The sequence below is a fragment of the Cnephaeus nilssonii genome, assembly GCF_951640355.1.
Source record: "Cnephaeus nilssonii genome assembly, chromosome: 2".
Taxonomy (NCBI): domain Eukaryota; kingdom Metazoa; phylum Chordata; class Mammalia; order Chiroptera; family Vespertilionidae; genus Cnephaeus; species Cnephaeus nilssonii.
Genome location: NC_137073.1, coordinates 81,026,953 through 81,034,365, shown reverse-complemented (window position 1 = coordinate 81,034,365; position 7,413 = coordinate 81,026,953). Strand labels below are relative to the sequence as shown.

The following is a 7,413-nucleotide window of genomic DNA, read 5'->3' as shown; positions in this document are numbered from 1 at the left end:
ATGGAAAGAACCCCTAGTGTGCATCAGAAAATTGTAAGAACTACTGTCTTAAACAATTTGTTTTCAAACTTTTGGTTTTGAATTCAATTTGAAGACTACAAAGTGCCCATGTAGGCACTGTTCTTGGTATTTAAGATACAAGAATGTCCACCCTAAATCAAGTTGCTTACAATATAGTGAGGGAGGCAAATATGTTATTAATATGCTGAGATAAAGTGCAGAAGAAAGGTAGGTATAAGAAGCTTTTATGTTGTTTTCTTCCACACTCGTTGACCCTTGTACAGTTTAACCTTTGAGCCTCAGTGTTTTATGATCACATTCCACCCACCACACCAGACTTATTCCTAACCACCTGGTTGACTCCTTTTTAGCATGTCCACAGTAGGATGAAATGGTGTTCTTCCATCTTTGTTATATCCGGGAGTTCCTTAGACCCTGTGGTTAAAGGACTCACAAGAAATAGATGAAAATATTCACTTTAACCATTATTATTCCAAAGAATAGTTTATTAATTTTTAGAGAAAGAGGAAGGGAGGGGGAGAGAAAGAAAAACATTGATGAGAGCATAACATCTACCTGAGAGCATAACATCAATCAGCTGCCTCCTGCATGATGCCTGGTGGGTGTTGAGCCTGCAACCTGGACATATGCTTTAACCGAGCATAGGATGACACCCAACCAACTGAGCCACACTGGCCAGGGCTCACTAACCATTTTTATGCATTAAGAGCAAATGGTTGTAAACTCTAGCCATTAGAGGAGTGATGTGGGACTCCTGTTGACCTGGTATGTTGAATATACCCAAGAGGCATTGACATCCTATAAATCTAGAAAACGGGCTGTTAAGATGACCACTTACCTATTTGGAGATGGTCCGGAATTAGTCAGGATTCCTTATTTCCTTCTCCCATCTGTGTAAATAACTTGGTGTTGCTACTAATAAGAACTGAAGGAAAAGCACTCAACTCTCCAGTCCCTTATGGACTGTGTACCTTCTTTCTATAGCAACGACTTAAGCAGATGAATGACAGACTGAAAACTTCAGAGTGCTAGGGCTCATGACAGGGACTGGAACTGGACTTTAAACTTACATCCTGTTCACTTGTGCAGATGTACAGTAATTTATGTCATCCATCTTCTGGTGAACTTTCAGGTTGTTTTCACTCTTTGAACTTTGCAAACAATGCTGCCATGATTATCTCTATAAATATGTTATTTTCTACATCTGTCAGTGTATCTGTTAAATAACTCTTAAAAATGGAATTCCTGGTTCAAAGGGTAGAAGCATTTTAAATGTTGGCAGATATTGTCAACTGAAAGCCATGATCTTACTAGTATTAACTACAGTTGTTTAACAGGCAGTCACTGAAGATAAATGAGGAAAACTGATTAGAAAGCAAAGCAAAAATATCTGGCAAGATATCACTTATGCTTTCTCTCCTCATTGGGTGATGGAGGATTAAAGGTTACTTCTTTCAGAAAGGAGGAGGGATTCCAGACAGGAATTTTCTTTCTCTGTCAAGGGTTGGGTAGGTCCTAAAAGGGACAAAGCAGTCATCAGTCCCTTTGTATTCCGGGCAAAGTGGGGAACACCAAAAGATCCATTTTGTCATCCTTGTCCCAAATCAGATGCCTTCCTGTGGTCTCAAACATCAGTGTGACAAGTGGGACTTCTGTTGTGGCTCACAATCCAGTCACTGTTCTAAACTGCACCCGGCCCACTGCGTCTCAGCCTCAGTGATAGTCTTCAGCCAGAGGCTGTTGCCCTCGGTTCTGTTCAGGCAGCCGCACAGCCAGTGAATTTCCAGCTGGGATCAGGCGGCAAGAGGGAAATGTCCCACACTTCATCGGTCAAGGCCTTCTGCACCCCAGTGTGTTTTCTCCTCTCGTGGGTCCCTGATTGGGAAACCTTTCCTGAAGCCATTTGGGAAGGTGACCCACCTTTACATTTCCTTTCCTACTTCTACATTATAGTTAAGGATAGGGAAGTAGGAGTAGCTTAAGGGTGACTATATTTTCTTTCTTTCTTTCTTTTTTTTTACAGAGAGGAAGGGAGAGGGATAGAGAGTTAGAAACATCGATGAGAGAGACACAGATTCAGCTGCCTCCTGCACACTCCCTACTGGGAATGTGCCTGCAACCAAGGTACATGCCCTTGACAGGAATCGAACCTGGGACCCTTGAGTCCGCAGGCCGACGCTCTATCCACTGAGCCAAACCGGTTAGGGCAGAGTGACTCTAAATCAGGGGTGGGGAACATCCGGCCCACAGGCTGTATAAGGCCCGCAAAATCATTTGGTCTGGCCCTGCCCAGGCAGTAAGGGTGAGTTAACTGAATGTTTGACCAAATAGAGCAGGCTGGTTTTTAGGTTGATAATTGTATATGGCCCACAAATGATGCTATACATATCCAAATGGCCCTTGGCAGAAAAAAGGTTCCCCACCCTTGGTCTAAATGAAGACAGAACCTCTCGATCCACAGAGCTCAATGCTTGTTTTATTATTTTCATGTCCGTAATTCTTTAGTAGATAAGCTTCGTGCTGTGGTCTAAGCAGCCATAGGCAGCATCTCCTTCTCTCCTGACCTCCCTTCCTTTCATCTTTCTTTCTTCCAAAAGACTAATCAGATGGGTGGGAAATTCTGAGCAAATCCCAGTAGGAGTGTGGCAGAGGTCTGAGTCAGCCAGGCCATGGATAAAGTTCTAGGTGCTTTTTAATTGGGGAGTGGGGCTTTTCTCACAAACCTCTCATTTTAAGTTACAGTCAATATTCAAGTGCCTGCAGGCTAAATAAGAGGCTTGAAAGGATTACAATAAGAGTAAATTATATACAATGACTCCTAAAAGTAAATACCCTTTTAAAAAGGTCTGTACAGGATACTTAGAAGATTTGGCTTCTTTTATAACTCAACCAATTTTAATATTAGTAACTTGTTCCAGGAAGTCAGACTGCTACCTAGTTGATGGGTATCTACTGAAGTTCAGGTTCAGGTGGAAAAAAAAAAAAAGTAGTTAAGCCCTGATTAAACGTGTTAAGCCCTAGTTTAACAGGCCAACTAGTATCGTAAGGATTGTGTGTATTTGTGTTCAAGTCTACAAAGACCTGATAAGTTCCTCTGTGTACCTAATGAGTTTCTCAGGAGCCTATCAGAATTTAGCTGGGAAGTGTTAATACAGCAGCACACTGTTTTCTGTGGTGCCCGTAGAGAAATGTCCGCCTGCCTGCTGCTTTCCTCTGGGACGGCAGAAATGAAGTCATTGCATTAGAGAATGAATCATGTGCCCAGGATACACTGCTCTCACCCTGAACACACTGACTCTCCCAGGTTCGGTCACTGGTCAGGGTTCTAGCAGCCAGGAGAGGGTGAGGCAGAGGTGCCACTTAAGGAACACTGCGGTTTGTAATATTTGAGGTGGTAACGACCGAGGCTGGTGTGCAGGCTGAAGTTCAGATTTGCCTTTCAGAAGGTGAATGCTGGGAGGTCAGTGTTCGAATGGAGGGCCAAGAACTTGACAGCAGGAAGTGCTGCTATAAACTAGGGCAATTTCAGGAATGTAAGGCGCGGAGGTACTCATGTTCAAGAGAAGAAAGTGTTTTTGACTTCAAGGATATGCTTGATAAACAAATTATTATTTTAATTCAAGGCGAGTAGGGGAAGTTTTCCTTTTCAAAAATAACAGAAGAGAATATCTAACCCATTTCCAAAGCATTTTCAGGTTTTATTAACCGTCAACAATCAAAGGCATGCGTTAGAAGAAAACTCCTAAAAACTTCCTTATTACCTCTTATGTATAAAAATGTTTGTAGTCATGTTTTAATGGAACATTACCAAAAGTTGACCTTTACTGGGCATGCCAGGAAAATCTACCTGTCATCTAGAGACTCTAGAGGAAGTAATAAAAGAAGCTGTTTGAAAAACTTGACAAGTTTGTTAAATTTCTAAGCAGCTTAATCAATAAACAAAAGGACAAATTGTGTGGCTCAACTCTCTGGGAACCTATAATCAACATACATAACTTCCTCATCAGAGGCATCTGTCTTAAGTCTTGGAAATTATTACTTTTATCATGACTTTATCTTGAATATTTCTTTGTTCCCACAAAGCTCACCCTGCACCTCCACCCTCTCAATATACATTCTCATACCACAATCTTTTGAGTAAAGAAAATACAGTTTCAGGCTGGCTGTTTCTTTTGATACTAAGACACATAAAGGATAAGTATGGAAAAGCGATAGAAATTAATTTTTATTCCTTTCCCATCCAGCTTTTGCAAGGCAAACTGCAAGAGAAAACAGTACAGTCTCAATCAGCGTGCATTGGATTTCTGCCTATCCCTCCCTCACTCTGCTCAGGATTAAATGTTCCCCTTGTCCTCAACAAAATGGAAATAGTTTGTTTATTGCATTGACTTTGTATTTCCTAGGTCAATAGGGTGTAAGTTTTGACTTACTGATGTGACTTGTTCCCACAGAAACTCTTTGGGGAGGTTGCTGGAAGTGTATCCAAGGGCTGCTGAATCTCTTAGGTAGACAGTATAAAAATAGAGTGGTGCTTGGAGATGCTGAAGTGGCATCATTGAGTAGTGCCATCTCTAAGCTCCAGGTGCAAGTCCAAGGATTCTGTCAGCAGGGTTGCCAAATACTAATTAAACTAAGTGGTTATCAATGCTATTCTTAAATCTTTGATCTTGGGATGTTTCCAGTAAGAAGAAAGGGGGATATATTCCGATTCCTATACAAAATACAAAAATTCAGGTCACATTAAGCAAGAAATTATCAAGAAAAAAATTACTGTATCTCAAACATTGTCTCTGTGTGTGTCTATTCTTTTCTCTCATTGTCATTTTCTATGAAATAAATAATAAAATATATTTCAAAGGACAACTCAGCCTATTTAAATAAGATACATCGAGATGAAGAGATTCATAATAGCCACTTTACAATTTTCAATGATAAATTTTCAGCATAGAAAACAGGATAAGTTTATGAAACTGTAGAGTTTCAAATACATAGAAAATATAAGTGAGAAAAAAATTATTGTACTTCTGAAACCAACAATGCCATTTGATTTCACAGCCATCAGATTGGCATCAATCTATCTTTGAAGGTTGAAGATGAACACAGCCAGTAATTCCACACTAAGGTAGGCACCACCAGACACACTCTTCTGTGTGTGTACCATGAGATACCTGCTAGAATGTTCACAAAAGCCCTGTTCGGAATAGTGAAACAGTGAAAGAAAACACAAGTGGATACTGCCTGGAGGCATATTTAAATAACGGGCTGTATTGCAATTAGGATGCGTGAACTGAAGCTACCTATATCAATATAAATGTCACTTAAGAACAATGTTGAGCGAAAAGTGTCATTGCAGAAATATATATTCAGGTTATCATATATATTCAAAGCAATACTATGTATCTTGGATCTATACATATTATTAAAAGTGTAAAATATCCACAGGAAAATGGACACCATATTCAGGACTGTGGAGAGGGAGAATGGAGAATGGGGTCTGGGAGAGATACTTGGGGGTCTTGAACTATAACTGCAATCTTTTTTTTTTCCTTTAAAAATTCAGTGCAAATAGGGAAAAGTGTGAAAATACTTTCTTTTTTTGGGGGGGTGGGGGATGTGTCAAATGATCTTTACTTGGAATATTTTCCTGTGTAGTTCTTAACTGGCTGGGCAACCCACTGCACCACGGCTATGTCCTGAGGCTGGCGGGTTGGTGGCCATCAACATTGCAGCCCACAGACCAGGCAGTCCTCAGAATCTCCTTATGGTTCCAGAGAGTTCTCTAGCTAAAGATGGGTGCTGCCTCTGTCAGGCAATGTTGATGATCTCATCAAAAATGATATTTCCACTGAGCTTAATGGTGTTGGGGTGTTGTTGTTTTTTTTGTTTTTTTTCTTTTTCTTTTTGCTTCTTTCTGTCTCTTGGCTGTTCTTTGAGGGCTTCGATGATCAGGGCAGAGGCAGAAGGCACTACCTCAACCTGTGCCTGTCTGTTCTGAATGGTCAGTTTCACTGTAATCCTCAGACCCTTCCAATCACCCATTGCTTTGGCTGTATCATCTATCTTTTTTGGAGACAGACCCAGGGGGCCAATCTTGGGGGCCAGGGCAGACATAGTGTGGACTTCCCCACCAGTGCACCTCAGGTATATGACTTTGATCTCATTGGGGTCAAACTTCGGCGGCATGGTGGAAGTGGCCAGTGTTGGATGAGCCTGAATTTGAGAAGACCGAAGAAAGTTGCACCTAAGCCTCCTCCAAACCAAAAGCAAAATGTAAAGATTTTCTAAAGCTTGTTTTTTATTGCTTGAAATATTTTATAATCTAAAGAAAGAATAATATTGTACTTCTAAGGCATTTTTCAGAATGTGGCTTTCAAAGCAAATTTTTACCAGTCCAATTTCAATCTTACAAAACCCAGTCATAGGGAATTCCCACATTAAACATTTTGTTTAAGAACGTCCCCTGGGTGTCCCCATAAAGCAAAGAATGAGCATCCCAATCTAATGAAAATCTGACTCAGTTGAGATTGTTTTATGAAAACTATGAGACTTGGGGGGTTTGAGCCCTGCTAGCTTGGCCTCAGTGATATTCTTGCCTCAGGGCTTAACCTAGAAGAGTTGGGTTAGACTCCTGACTGCTCCTTCCCAGGGTGCAGCACTCAGTCAGTGTTCACCATCATCCCCCTTTTTCCTCCTTCCTAACAGAGTCCAGATTTTCATCAAATATCTTGATTCATCTAAGGGTGATCTCATGCCCCTTGCCAGTAACTGACTTAGGAAGAAGGATATGAGTTCATCTGGGCCCGTGATAGTAGCGGGAACTTTACTAAGGACTTCTGAGGATAGTTTTCTAGTTTTCAAGGTAAACCTACAGAAAGAAATGGTCTTTTCCTCTGGCATTCTTGTGTATAGCTTTGAGGCCCAGAATTGCATTAGACTGTAGATGAAGCCAACACACAGTGAAAGACAGAACCAAGAGAATAACAGAAATGGAGTCAGTGCAGCTAGATTATGTCAACTCTGAAGACAAAGTGAGCCAATATATGTCTATATTGTGTGTTTTTAAATTTGTTTATTGATTTTAGAAAGAGGAAGGGAGAGGAAGAGAGCGAGAGAGAGCGAGAGAGAGAAAAACATTGATTTGTTGTTTCACTTATTTATGCATTCATTGGTTGCTTCTTGCATGTCTCCTGACCAAGATCAAACCCAAAACCTTTAGTGTATTGGATGATACTCCAACCAAATTAGCTACCTGGCCAGGGCTATTTCTATATTGTTTAAACCAGTTAGAATGGGACTTTCATTACTTGTGGCCAAAGTCATTCTCACTGAAACATGGATATGTGATTCAGCTTCCTCAACTGTAAGCAGGGAGGGATATTAATGTCTGCCCTG

At 40.8% G+C, this 7,413-nt stretch overlaps 1 pseudogene across 1 annotated transcript; it reads right to left on the bottom strand.

The window, feature by feature from the left end:
* Positions 1–5,707: 5,707 nt before the first annotated feature.
* LOC307114947 (large ribosomal subunit protein uL11-like) lies at positions 5,708–6,204 on the bottom strand (annotated as a pseudogene). The gene has a single exon. The product of its transcript is annotated as a large ribosomal subunit protein uL11-like (transcript).
* Positions 6,205–7,413: the final 1,209 nt, after the last annotated feature.